A 21803-nucleotide genomic window follows, 5' to 3' on the forward strand; every position below is an offset into this window, starting at 1 on the left:
ACTGGTTTTCAATTTTTAGATCAATCTATACACAAAGCAGAGAAGACAATATAATGCTGTTCTTATAAAATTTTAAAATTTTTAGATAATTGTTGACAAACAGATTTCTGAAGTTGAGGGTTATAGAAGGACATTGAGATCCTGAATTTACGTGGTGGGTAGTCAAGGCATAAAATAAAGACATTGAAATTTAAGTGTGTTAATATTATAAGGATATCAAATGAAAGGAATTGAGTACAATTCTACCAAATATTTGGAAGAGAAGGAAGAAGTGCAGAAGTGAGGTGAGATGAGAGAAAGTCAGCTGAGCTTGTCATCTCTTGTCCCAGGAAATCACTCAGCAGAGCTTGTGGTTGATACAGCAGGTAAAGGGGGAACATGATGTCTGGGACAGAAACGTGACTCCCAGGAGAAAACTAAACAGGAGGGCTCAGTGGAATGAACAGGAGCCAGGTGAATGGACTTTGCTCTTGCTTTTTTTACTCTGAACTCTTTGAATTATCTATTTACTTTTTGGACTTATTATTTGCATAATAGGAGAAAAACAGTAATTCAAACAAGTAAATTGGAGTTTGATTCTATTTAAATATTAAAATTTAAAAGGAACAAAACTAAAAGTACTGGAAGTAAAAATTAGAAAGCCACAAGAAAATAGATAAACTAAAAATAATTTGTTGAGATATTTCTATTCTCAGGCATAAAACATCTTGATTTCACTGCCAAAAAACATGATATATTCTTAATATAAAAAGTGTATGAGTTAGAAATATATAGAATCACAAAGATATTTGTCATTTCACTTCAAACAACAACAAAATGGTAAAACTGTCTTCAGTTCTAGAATAATGTGAAATGAGAAACCTTAAGTGTTATCTATCCTTTGATTACATAATCCCTATGTGCCCTACAGTGTCCGATATGCAAGTCTTTCCTCTGCTGTAAAACACAGCTTGGCAGCAAAATGTGCCATATATAACTGTAATCTTTAGTAATGATGAGGCACTCTGTAGATTCCAGCAGGTACTTTCATTACTCCCACAAGCTTTTAAGCACCCATTATTTTTAGTCTTATATTCTCATGAATATCTTTTACATTTTACATCTAAGGAGAAATAAAAGAATAATAATTATATTTAATTATTTGAATAGCTTTTTAATCACAAGTCTCTATGCTGGAATCTGAGGTATATTTAATGCAAAAGTCATACTTGCCCTCCATAGTCAGTTTCTTTCTGCAGTTACCTTATTGCAACATGCCCAGTAGTGATAAGTCCATTTTCCATATATACACAAGCATAGAATCTAATTTTCAAAAGGCCACCTAGGAACACAGTCTAAATCACACCAGATACCTACATTGCTTCTCTATTTTGCTGAGAGATTGTTATCCAACATCTGTTTGCACACTTCAGTGATAGAACACTTAAACACAATAGTGGTGATTTATTGTTGAGAAACACTAGTTATTAGAATATTCTATCTTATATTGCATTGAAATTTGCTTTCCCTTTAACCCTATGGATCCTGGTGAGGTATTACTTTCATTTTTATTTTTATTTTTTTAATGTATTTATTTTGAGGCAGAATCTTGCTCCGTCACCCAGGCTGGAGTGCAGTGATACATTCTTAGCTCACTGCAGCCTCAAACTCCTGGGCTCAAGCAATCTTTCCATTTTTGACGTCCGAGTAGCTAGCACTACAGGTACATACCACCACAGCTGGCTAATTAAAAAATAATTATAGAGATGGGATCTTCTTAGGCTGACCAGGCTGATTTGAAACTTCTGTCCTCAAGCAATCTTCCTGCCTCTTTAAAGCAACGTAGACTAGTTCTATTATTTCTTGCACTTTGCACTTCTTCAAGCATCCAGAGTTAGCCATAAGGCTTTGAAGGCTTCTTTCCACTCAGTTACATAAGCTGATTTTATACTGTTGGTTCAGGGCACAGTTTTGAAAGCAGACAGACAAGAGTTCAAGTTCTATATCTGCCATTGGCTAGCCATAAAGCTTGGGCAGGAGACTTAATGTGTACAGATAATAATGGTAAGTGATGTATAAGTTAGTTGTGGGATAACACATAGGAAACACTGATAAATGACTGATGTGTTTGCATCATTTATCATTTTTGTAATATTAATATTTCACAGGATGTTATGAAGATCAAATGCTATAATCTGCAGGACACTCTAAAATTTGTCAGTTCTAAAGCATTGTACAATAGTAGTTGTTATTTCCAATTATCTTTCATCTCTCAATTATAATGGTCAACCTAAATGAAGACAAAACTATGAGTATTTCATTCACAAGCTAAGTGTAACATCCCAAACCACTAGATACGCTGCACTTTCTATTTTTGGAAATGTATACTACGACTTACAATCAAGCATTAGTTCTGAAGTGACCTTTACAAGAATTTTTATCCTTAACATATGTTAATTCTCTACATAAACTATTATGAAAATGAACCAGAATTGAACATTTAAAATAAACTTTTTGTGGAGCAACCAACAGTTCCTAAATATTCAATATGACAATTGTAGTGCAAAAACAAATGCTATTATATTGAGGAATGCATATTACTATTTTGAATATCTACTCAAGAACTTTATGATTTTCAATAGTAAGCATGGCACTTTGTGTCTCTTTCCTTGGAGCTTATGAGTCTCGCCAAAGCCCATTGACATGGAGCTAATCCAGGGGCCACTAAATCATGTCATTATGTACCTGTTAGCCTACAACTAGCAGTCATCTTTAAAAAAAAATGGCAAGTAGAATTTTATCACGGTATATTTTATCAAAATTTGTTTCCTTTTTTTTAACATGAGTATTAATGAAAATAGTATTCCAGGTAACACCTGGACAATTCACATACAAATGTTCGTTAGAAATAAGCAAAGAAAGGAAAATACAGCACTTTACACTGAAATGAATAAAATGCCTCCTACTTTCTAGGCATTAAAGTGTAAATTGCACTTAATTATGAATACATTTTATAGCTTTATATTTAACTTAAGTTACGTATTAAGATTTAACATTTTGAGAGATTTATCCAAATATCAACTATTCACTTCCTTTAGGCCTTATTTTTTGTTTTCACGTACACAATAAAGCAAACTAAAAAACAAAACCATCAAACTCAAAATACATATAAAAGTGGTCCATCTATGGAGTTTATAGTCCAAAAGTTTCTGACTGATCAAAGGTAATCAGAAATTATTATTTCAGTGATAAGTTCCATTCCTCCCTAGAATCATTTACTGCCTTTTAACTCATTGCCAATGTCTGGATCACCAGTGACTATGATGTCACTTTGTGAATTTTCAGGAACCTAACGTCATGCAATCTTAGGTAAAAATGGGGAGAATATTTGAAAACAAATCATAATTCAGACATTTTTATAGTGGTATTATCTCATTGATTCATTGTATTATTTACAATTAAGGACAAAAGGTAGACAAAATAGACCTACCTGTCAATGGCCCCTCTTTTCTCAAGTTAGGACATTTTGCTTTAGAAGTCCTTTACTTCACTATATCAGAATATAGTAATATTAACCATCAAGCATAAAATTGAACTTCATTTTAAATGAAACACACATATGAATATGACAAAATTTATAAAATATATTTGTTGTTATTTACAGAGTTGATTATGACAAGTGGAGAAGTAGGAAAAATAGCTGGAAATAATGCTTAAAAGTATGTAAGAATTTGTAAAAGAGAAACAAATTTGGACAATAAAAATAAACACTAACTAATGCTAGGGACTGAATTATGTCCCCCTAAACTCAAATGAAGAAGCCCCAGCCCCCAGTGTAGTGATATTTAGAGTTAAGGTCTTTGGGAAATATACAGGATTAGATAAGATTGTGAGGGTGAAGCCCTAGCCCCCAGTGTAATGGCATTTAGAGAAAGGGTCTTTGGGAAATATAGAGGATTAGATGAGGTTGTGAGGGTGAAGCCCTCATAATGGTATTAGTGCCCTTATATGAGGGATGCCAGAGAGCTTGCTCCCCACCACCTGCCGCGTGTGAGGAGAAGGCGGCATCTGCAAGCCAGGAAGGGAGACCTCACTAGACACTGACCATCCCGGCACCCTTACCTTGGGCTTCCAGCCTCCAGAACTGTGAGAATACATTTCTGTTGTTAAGCCACCCAGCCTATAATATTTTGTTACAGCAGCCTGAGCTGACTAAGATGACTAATATTTTTTGAGCACTTATTCTATTCCATTCACTGTGCCAGATTCCTGACATGCATTTTATCATTTGGTCTCCATGAAAACTCCTTGAGATAGTTACTTTTATTAATCCGTGTTATGGATGATAAAAGCAGAGCCTTAAAAAATGTCTTAGTCCATTTTGTGTTGCTGCAACAGAATACCTGAGACTAGATAACTTATAAAGAACCGCGATTTTTTTTTCTCACGGTCCTGGAAGCTTGGAAGTCTCAGATCAAGGCGCCAGCAGGTTTAGACCCTGGTTCCAAGCTGGTACCTTGTTGCTGTGTCTTCTAGAGAGGAGGAACACTGTGCTGTCACATGGCAGGAAACAGAAGCAGGAAAGCCTACTCCAGCAAGCCCTTCTTATAGCAGCCTTCATCTATTCATGAGGCAAAGCCTCATGACCGAAACACCTCCTACTGGACCCCACTTTCCAACACTGTATCATTGAAGGTTTCTTTTCCAACACATGTTTTCATGCTGCTGATAAAGACATACCTGAGGCTGGGTAATTTATAAAGAGAAAGAAGTTTAATGGACTCACAGTTCCACATGGCTGAGGAGGCCTCACAATTATGGCAGAAGACGAAAGGCATGTCTTACACGGCAGCAGGCAAGAGAGAATGATAACTGAGAGAAAGGGGTTTCCCCTCATAAAACCATCAGATCTTGTGAGACTTATTTACTACTAAGAGAACAGTATGAGGGAAACTGCCCCCATGATTCAATTATCTCCCATCAGGTCCCTCCCACAACACATGGGAATTATGGGAGCTACAATTCAAGAGGAGATTTGGGTGGGGACACAGCCCAACAATATCAACATGAATTTTAGAGGAAACATTCAGATTATAGTAAAAGGTAAATTAACGTTTCCTAATTTAGATAGCTAGTAAATACCTGCCGAGAATTCAAACACGGATCAGTCTAAAGCAAAATGCAGACACGTAACTGCTACTATTTATGCCACTGATTTACAAAAATAAGTTGTAAAATAAATTTAGTTACTAATTACCAGCATTTTTTTTAAAAAAAGAAATCGACCAGGATATAATTGAAATTATACAAATATATTACAAAAAAAGAAAATGTCATTTTATTAAACTTTTATTTCAGAAGACAGATATAGATAGACAGATGAGTGGGTGAGTGGGTGGATGGATGGATGGGAGAATAGATGGATGGATAGATAGATAGCTAGATAGATAGATAGATAGATAGATAGATAGATAGATAGATAGATGCAACTACACAGGTAGAGGCCATGTAAATGCATTTCTGCTGTAGAAATGCTATGTCCCAAAAATTAGTAGATGGAAAAATAACGGGGGCTGGATCACCAACCAATGGGCATTAACCTATTAGATTGTTGTGAGAATTGAATTAAATAGTAGATAACACCCAGGGTATAGTGAGTGTTCAGTAAAGATACAATTATTTTTGTCACAAAAATTTTAGCATCTTCACTCTACCATCCAAAAAAAGCTAAGGCTGCCTGCATGTTAGACTTTTACAAGCCTTGGGGGTCTCTCAATATTATCTACTCTAGTAGTTTCTAAGATTTTACTCCACTGTATAAACCAGATATAAGCAGCCTAGATGAAGTGAGGCAAGAGTCTTGTCTCTGAGCTTAGCCTGCCCTTTATGATCATTCAACCATCAGTCCCAAGTTCACTTAGGAAGTCGTTGCTGACTACCCCATCCACCATTTGACTTACCACCCTGTTTGAGTCACTACTTGATAGTCTCTCCTTCTCTCTCTTTTTATTTTTTTTCAGTCTTTCCCCACTTCTATCAAGAGCAAATATTAGGTCTATGAAAGCAGGATTTAATATCTCTTGCTCATCAGCTTGAAATATGCCGGAAACACAGGAGACAATCAATAAATATTTGTTAATTACTTATAGACAAGGTCAAATCAGTGGAATTTACTTTGATGCCCATCCAATCTTCCTTTACATCTTCTAGCCCTTGCTCGGGATCATTAGAACCGTCACCAAGAGATAACCAATATTATTGTGAGGTGCATTCAATTTCTTCACTTAGAAACAGCCTTGCTCCCCTCCTCTTACTTTGCAACCTGGTTTTAAAAAGCCCCTAACCCTTGAATGGGATATGCATTTGAGTGGAATGTGCTGGAATGTTCAAGGCTGGCAGGTGCAGGATAAAGAGGAGAAAAGATTATTCAGATAATCACCTTTAACCCTTAGGAATCTGGCTTCAGTTGACCAGGGCACAAGCTGCCACCCAGCTCAGAGCAATAACACCTCTCTGAAGACAAATGTCACAGACTTTTTACACAGACGAGCGATGTTTAACTTTTCCGTTTCTTCCTCTTGTGAGAGGATGACCTCAATCTCCTTTGTCCCTCATTCTCAAATCCTTCGTTGGTAATGCAACAATCTCTCTCACTTCCGTTCCAGGTTGGCATCCTCACGCGAAGCTCTGCACTGAGGATCACTCCTTCCTGGGCTGTGTTTAGCCCGAGCAGAAATGTTTGCTATCATTTAGATGAGACCCTACCACTTTGTTCTATGGTTCCCTGGAACATTGTGATTATCATAATGGGTGCAATTCTAAGGTAAGCAAATAACTTCTCAGAAAGCATACTTCACGCCCCCAAGGAGCAGAAACCCTTCCAAGGAAACAGGAGCTCGTTAACTAACCTAAATGAGAACATATGCATAATGGCACCTGAAATTGCCCTTTCAGGTGGCAAAGTACAAACCCTGAATTCCAGAAGAATCTATGCAACAATATACCAGCCTCCCTGTCAAATTCAAACCATATACAACATGAAATACATTGAGAACACAGTAACTGTGGCCCTTTATGTAGATACCATATGTCAAGCGCGTCCGTGTGAAGAGACCACCAAAACAGGCTTTGTGTGAGTAACAAGGATGTTTATTCACTTGGGTGCAAGTGGGCTGCGTCCAAACAGAGAGTCAGCAACGGGAGATGGGGAAGGGGTTGCTTTATAGGAGTTGGGTAGGTAATGGAAAATTACAGTAAAAGGTGGTTATCTATTGTTAGCAGAGGAGGGGGTTGCAAGTTACATAGTGGGGAGATCATAAGACTCATTGTCCGGAAGAAGAATGTCACAAAGTCGATTGATCAGCTAAGGTAGGGCAGGGACAAGTCACAATGGTAAAATGTTGTAATTTTGGTTAATCAGGTAAGGCAGGAACTGGCTCTTTTACTTCTTTGGGGTTTTTTCGCTGCTCCAGACTTCTTGGCTCCTGCAGGCCACCTGGATGTGTATGTGCAGGTCACAAATATAATGGCTGAGCTTTGGCTCAGAGGCCTGACACCATAGGTATACGACACAACACAATTTTTTTTTTTAGAGTGAGATTCTAGTAATATTTATTTTTATTATTATACTTTAAGTTTTAGGGTACATGTGCACAATGTGCAGGTTTGTTACATATGTATACATGTGCCATGTTGGTGTGCTGCACCCATTAACTCGTCATTTAACATTAGGTATATCTCCTAAGGCTATCCCTCCCCCCCACCCCCACCCCACAACAGGCTGCTGTGTGTGATGTTCCCCTTCCTGTGTCCATGTGTTGTCATTGTTCAATTCCCACCTATGAGTGAGAACATGTGGTGTTTGGTTTTTTGTCCCCGCGATAGTTTGCTGAGAATGATGGTTTCCAGCTTCATCCATGTCCCTACAAAGGACATGAACTCCTTTTTTATGGCTGCATAGTATTCCATAGTGTATATGTGCCACATTTTCTTAATCCAGTCTATCATTGTTGGACATTTGGGTTGGTTCCAAGTCTTTGCTATTGTGAATAGTGCCACAATAAACATATGTGTGCATGTGTCTTTATAGCAGCATGTTTTATAATCCTTTGGGTATATACCCAGTAAAGGGGTGGCTGGGTCAAATGGTATTTCTAGTTCTAGATCCCTGAGGAATCACCATACTGACTTCCACAATGGTTGAACTAGTTCACCGTCCCACCAACAGTGTAAAAGTGTTCCTCTTTCTCCACATCCTCTCCAGCACCTGTTGTTTCCTGACTTTTTAATGATCACCATTCTAACTGGTGTGAGATGGTATCTCATTGTGGTTTTGATTTGCATTTCTCTGATGGCCAGTGATGGTGAGCATTTTTTGATGTGTCTTTTGGCTGCGTAAATGTCTTCTTTTGAGAAGTGTCTGTTCATATCCTTTGCCCACTTTTTGATGGGGTTGTTTTATTCTTGTAAATTTGTTTGAGTTCATTGTAGATTCTGGATATTAGCCCTTTGTCAGATGAGTAGATTGCAAAAATTTTCTCCCATTTTGTAGGTTGCCTGTTCACTTTGATGGTAGTTTCTTTTGCTGTGCAGAAGCTGTTTAGTTTAATTAGATCCCATTTGTCAATTTTGGCTTTTGTTGCCATTGCTTTTGGTGTTTTAGACATGAAGTCCTTGCCCATGACTATGTCCTGAATGGTACTGCCTAGGTTTTCTTCTAGGGTTTTTATGGTTTTAGGTCTCAAGCTACCAATGACTTTCTTCACAGAACTGGAAAAAACTAGTTTAAAGTTCATATGGAACCAAAAAAGAGCCTGCATTGCCAAGTCCATCCTAAGCCAAAAGAACAAAACTGGAGGCATCACGCTACCTGACTTCAAACTATACTACAAGGCTACAGTAAGCAAAAGAGCATGGTACTGCTACCAAAACAGATATAGACCAATGGAACAGAACAGAACCCTCAGAAATAATGCCACATATCTACAACTATCTGATCTTTGACAAACCTGACAAAAACAAGAAATGGGGAAAGGATTCCCTATTTCATAAATGGTGCTGGGAAAACTGGCTAGCCCTATGTAGAAAGCTGAAACTGGATCCCTTACTTACACCTTATACAAAAATTAATTCAAGATGGATTAAAGACAACACAAATTTTTGAATTCTGTTTAGATTTTCAAAAGCTGGGGCAAATTTCATTCTAGGAGTCAGCTTTGATGAAGTTTCTTGATTCTCACCTTTATTTAATTCCCCTCCAATTTTTAACAGGTAACAGTCTAGACTGGAGATAATAGGTTTTAAAGTAAATAGTCAACAGAAGAAGTAAAAGCATCATTTACTGCCTCATAGAATTCTAGTTGGAAAGTGCTTGGGGGAGAAGCTGGTCTATAGGCTCAGCATCTGGGAGGAGGAAAGGGACCCCTGGAGAAGATGAATATGCCACCAGGCGACACAGCTCATCAGAGGCCATGCTCAGACTCAAGCACTGTCTTTTCATTCAAACCGGAGCTGTGCTACTCTTTTCCAGTTTGGTACTTAACACATCCAAATAAAATTTACAACCTCTACCTGGGATAAGAACTCTGCCAGCCTCAGATCTACCTCTTATGGATGGAAAAAAGAAAGTAAAATTATGCCGAGAGATTTTGTTCTTGGAACCTCTCAAATTTTCTCTCCCAGCAAATCAAAGCTCATACCCTGAGAAGAACGGATCATTGTCCCTGAAGTTGATTAGAAATCTATTGATAATATTTCATCACCAATAGTGCACCATGGACTTTTTCAGATTCTGGCTCACAAATGTGAAGTAGTTGCATTGTTGTGGATAACGATTCATTTGCTTTAACTCCACCTTTGCCCTTTTTCATTTGTCGGGATTGATTTCCTTTCTCCATATAATTTCACTTGTCACTATTCATGACTTGAGAATTGACCCTCTCCTTTCTGCACCTTCCTTCACAAGCCAACCTCTATTCTCAAAAACAATTGAAATTGAACATTAATAAAATATTATTGAAGATGGCTTTTATGAAAATGCTTGCTTTGGATTATTTTCTTACTAATATAAAGTGCTGTTCTTCAGATATACCCTATAAACGAATACCAAATAGCCACCAGTGCTTAAATAATAAAACAAAGAAATCATCAGGTGTCCATGCCTAGCTCTTCTCATCTCGCACATACCCCAGTAGAAAATTCTATCTTTAACTCCCTTTTCTCTTGCAGAAAAATGAAATAAAAAATCGGGGGATCTCTGCCTCTCAGTTTGTAAAGTGATGCCCAAGTTTCTAAAGAGAGAAAGAAATTTGAATCAAACCTCCCACAGGAGCTGCAAGGAAATAGACCTTCTGAACTGCTGGTGAGCTGGAGAGACTCAGCCCTCTCCTCTTAGATAAGGATGGTACCTCCTTGGAGTTGAGTTTGGTCAAGGTAACTGGCAGAGCTCAATGCTTACAAAAATTTCCTTAGTACAAGTACTGCTAGTGAATATTGTTCCAAGCTGATAATGTAAGAACCTGTGACCATCGGGGCACATCCAGAGCAAGAGCAGAGGTTTCTGGGTCCTGCAAGCCCCTACTGTGTTCAAACCGTGACACTAGCTGTGCTCCTCTGTCTATCATGGCCCTTGGGGACAAGGGAAGCTACAGTCAGAGTCACTGCTTTAGCTGTGATAATTCCCTTCTCTTTCTGACTCTATTTCCTTTATCAGGTTACTTTCTCTGGCATATGAGTTCTGAGGTTTTTCTGAAGTAGAAATTCCAGTGACTGTCAAACATTGCCTTGAGGTGCTGAAATACTTAAACAAATTCATTTCTCTTGTTTTGTATGAACATGTGGTGCAACAGAGCACTAGTTACATGGACAGTGCTACAGAGATCTTAATATCTATATGCATTGTAAAATTTACTTTTCAAACTTTAAGTGAGTTAAAGTTAAGTTACTTTTAGGAAACTAACCTATCAGGAAGAGAAAACACTGGCTTGCCAGATCTAAACATCAGATTGAGCACACGTTTGCTGCAATTTGAGTATGTTCTTTAAGCATCTTGTGCCTCCATTTCTTCATTGACAAGGCATCAACTCTCTACGAGAATTAGAGAGAATGAATATGACACATGAGAAAGGTGTTAGACACTGAAGGGAAAGCTGGTGTTCTTTCCAAGAACATGTTTTGAGAATCTGTAGAGAGAAGAGTCAGTGCACAGCTTAGGCTACATAGATCAACGTTGGGTATTGGACCTTTCTGGAATCAGAGAAGAACGGAAGAGCTGGAGCTAGAACCAGAATTAAGGGGCATAGAGGCAGGTTTGGATATCCAAACACTAAAGAACGTCAGACTTTAACAACACATGGCAATTTCCTACCTAGAAAAAAATCTCAAGGAAAAGCATCTAACTCTTCTCCTAGCAGAGTAATTTCCCAAGGAAATGACCAGGTGGATAGAAACACTGGGCAAAATGAGCATCTGTGCTGGGAAACAAGAAACAATGCCAGCAACATACTAGCAATTACCCTGCCCTTTGCCCCCAAATTTGCTGGATGTCATGTAAACATTGAAAACAAAATTGTTAGAAAGGGTCCTCCTCCTGCCCTCATGAGAAAGCAAATCCTTTGGGGCACCACACACTGACCCTCCTTGACATCCCAAAAGCATACCCAGTAGCCCAGCATGAAGGGCTGGGAGGGGCTGGACGTGCTGCTGCCCTGGTGCAGGTGAGAAGCACAGTGCACACCAATCTTAGGCAGATGGAGCCCATGGAGTCGGACCGTTCCAACCATGCCACAGTGGGGAGGTAGAGTATGAGGTTTCTCTGTGACACAGACAAGACAGCACTGGTGCAGACACACATTGTGCCTGCCTTAGAGAATCCACCTTTGGATTCATTAGCATGGGGGTTTTTGAAGGCTTTCGTAAGAATGCTTTTATTAAAAATAACACCAATATTCTTTTAAATGTAACAAAATAATTTTGAGATAATCTGGAAAAATTGAATCATAGCTTGTGTTGGTCAGGGCATGGAACGTTGGAACTCTTGCTCATCCATAGGAGAAGAACTTTTGTGGAAATTAATTTGACCTAAATACCATCCATAGTCTCTGAACTGGTACATTGAAATTTAGAAATTTCTCAAAGGAAAGAAAAATATCACTTCATAAGTATTTACATTCAAGAGACATGTTCACTTTAGTCTGACTTAAATGAGTAAAAAATCAATGAAATATTATCTGTTTTCCTCTCCACCTGTTTGTACTACGTGTACTATTTTACCCTTCTGAAATGCCTCTGTATCTGCTCTTCCTTATCTCACTTGGGTTTCTTTTAGACTCAGCTTGTGACTTACCTCTTCAAGGAAGCCTTTTCTGATATCCCAGGCTAGATAAGATGTTCCTCCTCTGTACTCCCACAGATCCCCACGTACTTTTTTTTTTATCATGGAACTTATCACATTGCATTAAATCTGTTTGGGTGACTTTCTTCTATATCAAACCAGCTAACCTCAAGGTCCCAACACACTCAAAAATTGTTTTTAATTGAGCTGAGCTGTTTAACTGAACAGGGATTATAGAAAAGACAGTGCGGCAGAGGCCAACTGAGTTTGTGGTGGTAGAATATCCGGTAGAGTCTTTCAAAAGAACTGTTTGGAAAATTGTTTTTAATTGAACTGAACTGTTTAACTGAACAGGGATTATAAAAGAGACAGTGTGGCAGAGGTCAACTGAATTTGTGGTGATAGAATATCCAGGTAGAGTCTTCCAGAAGAACTGTTTGGAAAATTGGCAAGTGGGAATTCACACTTTGGGATCAGGAGAGAGGCCAGGACAAGAGAGATTATATGTGAATTCTATTTATTTAGAAGTAACACTTTAAAATCTAAATGACAATATCAAGGGAAAGAACACAGAAAATGGAAAAAGAAGGGAGAATAAAGAAGCTTCAGACGCAGAAAGTGCAATGTCACCAACACCAAATTCACAGGACATTTCAAAGAGGGGTGATCCATGTAAGAGCTTTTGTAGCTGTTGTCTATGTCTGAGCATGGGTTATCAACCTGAAGCAGTGTCATCCCCAGTAAAACATTTGGCAATGTCTGAAGATATTTTTTGTTTGTCATGATTTGGGGAGTGAGGATGGTGGTTGGGAGGAAACTCCTCTGGGATCCAGTGGGCAGAAGCCAGGGATACTGCCTGTATTTGTCTTCTGGGCTGCAGTAACACCATACCACATACAGGGGGCTTATACAAAAGAAATTTATCTTCTCACAGTTCTGGAGGCTGTAAGTCCAAAGGCCACGAAAAGATGGGGTATGCTTTCTCCTGAGGCCTCTCTTGGTAGCTTACAGATGGCAGCCTTCCCTGTATGTCTTCACATGGCCTTTTCTCTGTGCATGCATGCCCCGGTGTCTTTCTGCGTATCCCAATCTCCTCTTTTTACATGGACACCAGTCAGAATGGATTAGAGCCCACCCTCATTTTATCTGAATTACTTCTTTAAAGGCTCCATCCTAAAAGGCTTTGTCTGCAAAATCTCTATCTGAAGTACTGGGGATTAGGTTTTAAAATATGAATTTGAAGGGAACTGGTTCAGTCTTTACTCTCTGGACCTCCAAAATCAATCTGTGTCCCTCTCACTAGCAAAATATATTCAGCACCCAATCTCAACAGCCCCAAAGTCTTAACTCATTTCAGCACCAACTCTAAGTCCTAAATCTCATTTAAATCTCCTCTAAATCAAATGCGGGTGAGACTCGAGGTATGATTGATCCTAGGGAAAAAGTTGCAACAGCTGTGAAACCAGACAAGTGAGTTATATACTCTCGTTGTGAGACAGGCATAAGTTGGGCGTTCCATTCCAAAAGGAGAAATCAGAAACAAGAAAGAGGTCAGGGATCCCTACAAAGTTCAAAACCTAGGGGAGCAAAATCCATTAGATTGAAAGCCTAAGAAGTATCCTCTTTGGCTTGATGATCTGTTCTCCACAATCACTAGGGCAGGAGACACATCCCCAGACTCTGAGACCAGCATCACTCCCACAGACCTGGGCAGGAGCTTGGCCCCTGAGGCCCTGGGGGCAGCCTGCTCTGCTAAAGCCGAAAAGGAGGCAGTCTTGGCACCCACATCTCAGTGCCAAATTCTATTATTTTTCAGGGTTCTCCAGTGAAAAGAAATTAATCCAGCTTAATGACCTAATCACCCCTTAAAGGCGCCACCTCTCAAAAGTGCCACATTGGGGACAAAGCCTCAACATGAACTTTGATGGGGACAAATCATATTATTGTCCTTTGACCAAGACTGGGTGAGTTCTCATGGGAGTGGGCTGGTTCCCGTGACAGTGGGTTGCTATAAAGTGAGGTTACCTCTCCTGGTTAGCCTTTTACAGATGCCTGCTTCCCCTTTCTCTTCTCTGTCATGTGTTGATGCAGAGGAGGCCCTCACCAGAAGCCACCAAATGCAGTTGTCAAATCTTGAACTTCCCAACCTGCAGAACCCTGAGATAAATGAACCCCTTTCCTTTTTAAATTAGCCAGTCTCAGGTGTTCTGTTATAGCAACACAAAGTGGACCAAGACTCTTGGCAAGTCCAAAGTCTGATGGAGTGGGCAGGGAGGCTGGAAACTCAGGAAACAGTTGCAGTCCAAGTCCAATGGAAACCTTCCGGAATAATTTATTCCTGCTTGGGGATGGCCAGTATTTGTCTTGTGAAGGCCTTCAACTCATTGGATGATGTTCACCCACATTATCGAGGGTACCCACTTTACTCAAAGTCCACTGATTTAGATAATAATCTCATCAACATACACACACACACACACTCTCTCTCTCTCTCTCTGAAAGAAACATTCAAAATAATGTTTGACAGAACAGTTTGGCACCGAGGCTCACCCAAGTTGACACATAAAATTAATCTTTACACTGACTCATCCTATAATGCTCAAGACAGTCCCCCAAAATAAAGAATTATCTGGTTCAAAAAGTCAATACTGCTAAAGTTGAGAAAGCCTAGCCTAGAATGATAAAGAGGGTATGAGAATGGGCATTATATAAACAAGAGAGCCTAGGGTGGAACAAAGTAGAATCTAGATGTTTTGAAGGCTAAAGAGGGTATCAGCATGGGCATTATATAAACAAGAGAGCCTAGGGTGGAACAAAGTAGAATCTAAATGTTTTGAAGGCTAAAGAGGGTATCAGCATGGGCATTATATAAACAAGAGAGCCTAGGGTGGAACAAAGTAGAATCTAGATGTTTTGAAGGCTAAAGAGGGTATCAGAATGGCCTTATATAAACAAGAGAGCCTAGGGTGGAACAAAGTAGAATCTAAATGTTTTGAAGGCTAAAGAGGGTATCAGAATGGCCTTATATAAACAAGAGAGCCTAGGGTGGAACAAAGTAGAATCTAGATGTTTTGAAGGCTAAAGAGGGTATCAGAATGGCATTACATAAACAAGACAGCCTAGGGTGGAACAAAATAGAATCTAGATGTTTTGAAGGCAAGATTATTGGTATAATCATTTTTCAGGTCACTTGCACATAAATCTCAATAGAAATGGTCACAAAGCAGTGGGTGCTGACTGACAATACATGGTCTCTAGGAGTGAAGCAATGAGAGGAGAAACATCACTAGTAAGAGTTTTATTTGCTTTTACAATATTCTGTGCGAGAACTTTTTCCCCTTTGGCCATGGGTTTAGCATGTACATTTCAAAGGTGTCTGTTAAAATGACAGAGTTGGCTTATTTTTTCTCTGTTAGCCAAAGACACATTATGGTGGTTGTTTTTTGAAATTTATCAACCTGAGCTTGTATTTTTACTTTAAAGATAAATTAGGAACTTTTAATTTGGTAATAAGGGTACTGCTCAAATATACCTAGGCAAAAAGCAGTTGTTCTATGGATTTAAGAATGAATACTATCACAAATAATAAATCAAGGAGACTAACTCTTAAATAAGATACAGTTTGCATTTTCTCGCCTAAGAAAGCATTTTTTAAAATTAGTACAAGCCTGAGTCTTGGTGTTATTTGTTTGCTCTCGTTCATAATAGGATTGCTTTGTAATTATTTAGTTTTTTAAAGTTTGTCTATTATTCTAAAAACTTATAGTCCTGAATGTCTTAATTTTTTCTAGAAAAATTTGCAATAGCTATTTCTGGCCATTGTTAGTAGGTTCAAACTGATTATGTAACTAAAGTGCTTCCACTATGAAAAAAGTGGTACATTACATTTTCTATAGAGTCTTTCATAATTTATCCCGATCAAAGCAGTGAGCTGAACTGAGACCATAAACAGCTCACAAATGTTTCACAACATAATCAATGAAGTACCAATGATATCTCAAAAATAGCTGCAAGGTTATCTGTAGTGCTTTATAGTTACAAATATGCTGTCAAAATTAGATTTTCTTTCCTTTTCCTGAGTTTAGTAAGCACTTTTGTTTCTAGTCATTTAACCAACTCCTTTAGTTCTGGAGTTCTATAAAGTTCACTCACAGAGGAATTGAACCATTGATGGGGGACTGACTGCTGGCTATACCTTCCTAAATATCATCTCTTTGCTAATCACCTCCTTGCTAAATACTATAACAATCCTCAGATGCATATGCTTAAGGACAAATCTTAACTTGCAGGACATTCTTCAAGCTGGTTGGTAATGCCCAAGTGGTCCTTCTTTAGGCTGAGCAGTGTTAGATGTTCATGATTACCATTTCCACTCTTTTGTTGCTGTGGTTAAAATAAAAATAAAAATAAACGTATATAAGGTGTTTTGCTTTCCTTGAGTCAAATAATTTTGGTTCAAATAAAGAAGACATAAGAAAAGCTAACGATTTGCATCAGTGATTAAACTCTTAGATGAACTTGTAATTAAGCTTAGAAATGAGGTAAATTTAGAATTAGGGAAGCAATAATAGTGTAACTTTATATTGGACTAAAGTCAAGTGATATTTTATATAAATGTAACTGATAGAACTGGTTAAGACTACTCACCTTAATCAACTATAAATCAGAGAAAGCATACCCCAGCTATGGAACATAATGCAATCAAATGTATAGATTCATTGTTTCAAACTTGGATTTGCCATGCAGATGTTTCTCATTAGAAAGGTTTCTGAGATGATTTGGCTTTGTGTCCCCACCCAAATCTCATCTCAAATTGTAATCCCTGTAATGCCCACATGTTGAGGGAGGGACCAGGGGGAGCATAGGGGCTGTTCCTGCATGCTGTTCTCATGATAGTGAGTGAGTACTCATGAGATTTGATGGTGTTATGAGTGTTTGACAGTTTCTCCTTTACACACACTCTTTCTCTCTCTCTCTGTCTCCTGTTGCCTTGTGAAGAAGGTGCCTGCTTCCCCTTCTGCCATAATTATGTTTCCTGAGGCCTTCCCAGCCATGCAGAACTGTGAGTCAATTAAACCTCCTTTGTTTATAAATTACCCAGTCTGGGGTAGTATCTGTCTAGCAGTGTTAAAATGAACTAATACAATAAATTGGTACCAAGGTAGTAGGGCACTGCTATAAAGATACTTGAAAATGTGGGTGCAGCTTTGGAACTGGATAACACACAGAGATTGGAACAGTTTGGAGGGCTCAGAAGAAGACATGAAGATGTGGAAAAGTTTGGAACTTCCTAGAGACTTGTTGAATGGTTTTGACCAAAATTCTAATAATGATGTGAACAATGAAGTCCAGGCTGAAGTGGTCTCAAATGGAGAAGGGGAACTTCTTGGGAATCAGAGAAAAGGTCACTCTTGCTATGCTTTAGCAAAGAGACTGGTGGCATTTTGCCCCTGTGCTAGAGATCTGTGGAACTTTGAACTTAGAGAGACAATCTGAAATTGGAACTTATGTTTAAGAGGGAAGGAGAGCATCAAAGTTCAGAAAATTTGCAGCATGACGATGTGGTAGAAAATAAAAACCCATTTTTCTGGGGAGGAATTCAAGCTGGCTGCAGAAATTTGCATAAGTAAAAAGGAGCCCAATGTTAATCACCAAAACAATGTGGAAAATGTCTCCAGGGTATGTCAGAGATACCAGTGGCAGCTGCTCCCATCACAGACCTGGAGGAGCAGGAGGAAAAAATGGTTTTGTGGGCCAGGCCCAGGGCCCCGCAACTGGATGCAGCCTCAGGACTTGTTCCCCTGTGTCTCAGCCTCTCCAGCTGCAGCTGTGGCTAAAAGGGGCCAAGGTATAGCTCAGGTCATTGCTTCAGAGGGTGCAAACCCCAAGCCTTGGTGGCTTCCATGAGGTGTTCAGCCTGCAGGTGCACAGAAGTTAAGAATAAACATTTGGGAACCTCTGCCTAGATTTCAGAGGATATATGGAAATGCCTGGATGTTCAGGCAGGAGTCAACTGCAAGGGTGGAGGCCTCACAGGGAACCTCTGCTAGGGCAGTGCAGAAGAGAAATGTGGGGTTAGAGTCTCACACAGAGTCCCCACTGGGGCACTGCATAGTGAGGCTGTGAGAAAAGGGCCACCATCCTCCAGACCCCAGAAGGGTAGATCTACTGACAGCTTGCACCATGCACCTGGAAAAGCTGCAGGCACTCAACGCCAGTCCAAGAAGGAGCTGCCCAAGGCTGTGGGAGCCTACCCCTTGCATCAACATGCCCTGGATGTAAGACATAGAGTCAAAATAAATTATTTTGGAGCTTTGAGATTTAATGACCTCCCTGCTTGATTTCGGACTTTCATGGGGCCTGTAGCCCCTTTGTTTTGGCCAATTTCTTTCATTTGGAGTGGGAGCATTTATCCAATGCATGTACCCACCATGTATCTTCAAAGTAACTAACTTGCTTTTGATTTTACAGGCTTTTGAGCAGAAAAGATATGCCTTGTCTCAGAAGAGACTTTGGACTTGGACTTTTGGGGTTAATTCTAGAATACGTTAAGACTTTGAGGGACTCTTGGGAAGTCATGATTGGTTTTGAAATGTGAGATGGACATGAGATTTGGGAGAAGCCAGGGGTGGAATGATATGGTTTGGCTCTGTGTCCCCACTCAAATCTCATCTCAAATTGCAATCTCCATAAACCCTTTGAAGGTTTGAAGGAGAGACCTGGTGGGAGGTGACTGGATCATGGGGGCAGTTTCCCACATGCTGATCTTGTGATAGTGAGTGAGTTCTTATGAGATCTGATGGTTTCATAAGTGTTTAGCAGTTTGTCCTTCACACACACTCTCTTTTTCTCCTGCTGCCTTGTGAAAAAGGTGCCTGCTTCTCCTTCCACCATGATTGTAAGGGTCTATGAGTTATTTAAACCTTTTTTTTTTAAATAAATTAGCCAGTCTCAGGCAGCATGTTTATAGCAGTGTGAAAATGGACTAGTATGGTTTTTTTCTAGGAAAATTTATTTTCATTTGTAAAATATTTAATGAAATAGTACTCAACTTATCCAAAGAAATATTGTTTCACTCATTACAAAGTAGTGGTAAAATATGTACATTTCTTTGAACTAAATTGTACTTCTTAAAAACTTTGTTATTTTGGAATAATTTTATATTTATAGAAAAGTTGCAAAGATAGTACAGAGAATCCCTGTCCACCCCTGTTAAAATAATTAAATGGTACACCATTAGGTTAGAGTGGCTCTAGTGCCCTGTGTTCCCACATAAGCAAAGTGGAACTTGAGCTGGCAATCATAGGCCACCAGCTGTGCATTTTCCAACTTCAACCAATAAGCAGTTCCTTTGCTCTGTTTCCACATTCACCCTATAAATCCCCACAGCCCCTTTGGGGAAGCCCTTCAGAGCTTGTAGTTTGGTGCTGCCTGGTTAATGAATCCCTGTTTGCTCAAATAAATTCTATCTTTTAACAGCCCTTCCTAGTTTCCCTTATTACTAACATTTCACATCACTATGGCACATTGATCAAGACAGAAAATGATACTGGTATCTCTTTTACTTTCCTAGGGCTGCTATAATAAATTGCCATAAACTCGAGAGTTTCTAATAACAGAAACGTATTCTCTCACAGTTCTGGGGTCCAGAGGTCCAAGACCCAGGTGTGGCAGGGCTGCCCTCCCTCCCTATGGTGGCTTTAGGGGACATTTTGTTCCTTGTCTCTTCCGGCTTCTGGTGGCTGCTGGAGTTTCTTGGCTTGTGGCTCCAATCTCCAGTCTCTACCTTCGTGACCACATTGCCTCCTCCTCTTCTCTTCTGGGAAGTCACCATTCAACCCACAACCCTGCATTGCTATTAACTAAACTTCAGACAGCTTTTCCATGAATCTCCTCTTTCTATTTCAACATCTAATTAGGGCACCACAATGCTGCCCTGTCACCTCTTGTATGTGATGCTTCCCCCACACTTTACCTGCTTTTTATGACCTTGAGAATCTTGAGGTCTACAGGCGAGTTATCCCACAGGAAGACCCCCACCTGGGTTTCTTTGATGTCTTTCTCATGGGATTTGGGGAAGGAATTTCACAGAGATAAAGTGCTTTCCTTGTCACATCAAATTAGGGGCACATGACACCACTGAGGTTGTTCACCTTCATCACTCATTTCATGTGGTTTTGCCAAGTTTTTCCTCTCTAACTGTACTATTTTGCTTTTCTTTCTCTACTCTGTCCCATGGAAACAAGTCACTAAGTTTAGTGTATGGTTGGAGAGGAGGATTAAGCTCCAACTTTTGTAGAGTAAAATGTCTACACAAATAGTTTGGAATGTTTCTGTAAAATAATGTAACTTCTTCCCCATTCATTTTTTAATTATTTACTATTATATCAACATGAACTTGTGTATATTTATTCTATACTTTCGGTTATATCCCAATACTCTGTTGTTTATTTTACTGCTCAGATGATTCCAGCATTAAGTGGGGAGCCCCTTCAGGTGGGCCTCTGTTTCCCTTTGTCACACTCCCATTCTCTCGGGGAGTTTTTCATGCACTTTTTAACTTCTTGGTTCTACAAAATGCCCCAGGCTTATCTCGTATGCGTGATTTATGTTTTAAAGCCAAATGAAATATTAAATGCTCAGCTCTGATTGTGCTTGTCTGAAATGAGGAATGGCACTTACTGACACCTTCTGTGACTTTGTAAGTAAAAACAGGGGCACAGTTTCATAAAGTAATGATTAAGCAAACAGCCAGGTGAAGGAGTTATGTGAGAGACATAACTGCTTTTCTTACAACTCAAATGTCTGTGCCTTGGGCAGAAGGCAGGGCAGTAACACTGAACTCTAATAACAGAGTTAACAACCTTTAGCTCTAGCACAGGCTCAGCTGAGATGATCAATTCCCTGTTGGTACAAGCCTCTCCTGGCTGTCGACTCAGAACTCCTCATTCACCTACATTTAACCTCTGTCAGTGGTTGTAAATGTACAGACAATGCTCTCTCATAAAATCACCAATTCAATGATACGTGTTTTCATAGAACAATTTTGGCTCTTGAAACACAAAAAAAGTTTACAGTGTAGATGTGGGTCACTTACCCCAGAAATGAACTGGAACCAAATTGCCCATGGAAGCTGCACATACACACTTGGAATAATCAGCACTACCCAAGATTCTAACTTGTGTATTTGTTTATATTTTCTCTAACAGAGAGAAGCTAAGAGAAATTTCCTTGATTGTAGTTGGACTTCTCAGGGGGAAGCCTGTATCTTTCTAATACTGCTTGGTCATCAGCACACAAAAACACATTAGCATTAAGGTATTATATAGCAATAAGGATAACTTCTGTAACATACGACATTTCACTATTTTCAACACACACGCACGTGCACACACACACACACACACACACACACACACACACGAAAAGAATCCTTCCCAATGGGCAAGGAAAGTATTACCAATATATTTTCATTCTGTGGATGAGGAAGCCG

Source organism: Gorilla gorilla, chromosome 3 (assembly GCF_029281585.2).
Source record: "Gorilla gorilla gorilla isolate KB3781 chromosome 3, NHGRI_mGorGor1-v2.1_pri, whole genome shotgun sequence".
NCBI lineage: Eukaryota > Metazoa > Chordata > Mammalia > Primates > Hominidae > Gorilla > Gorilla gorilla.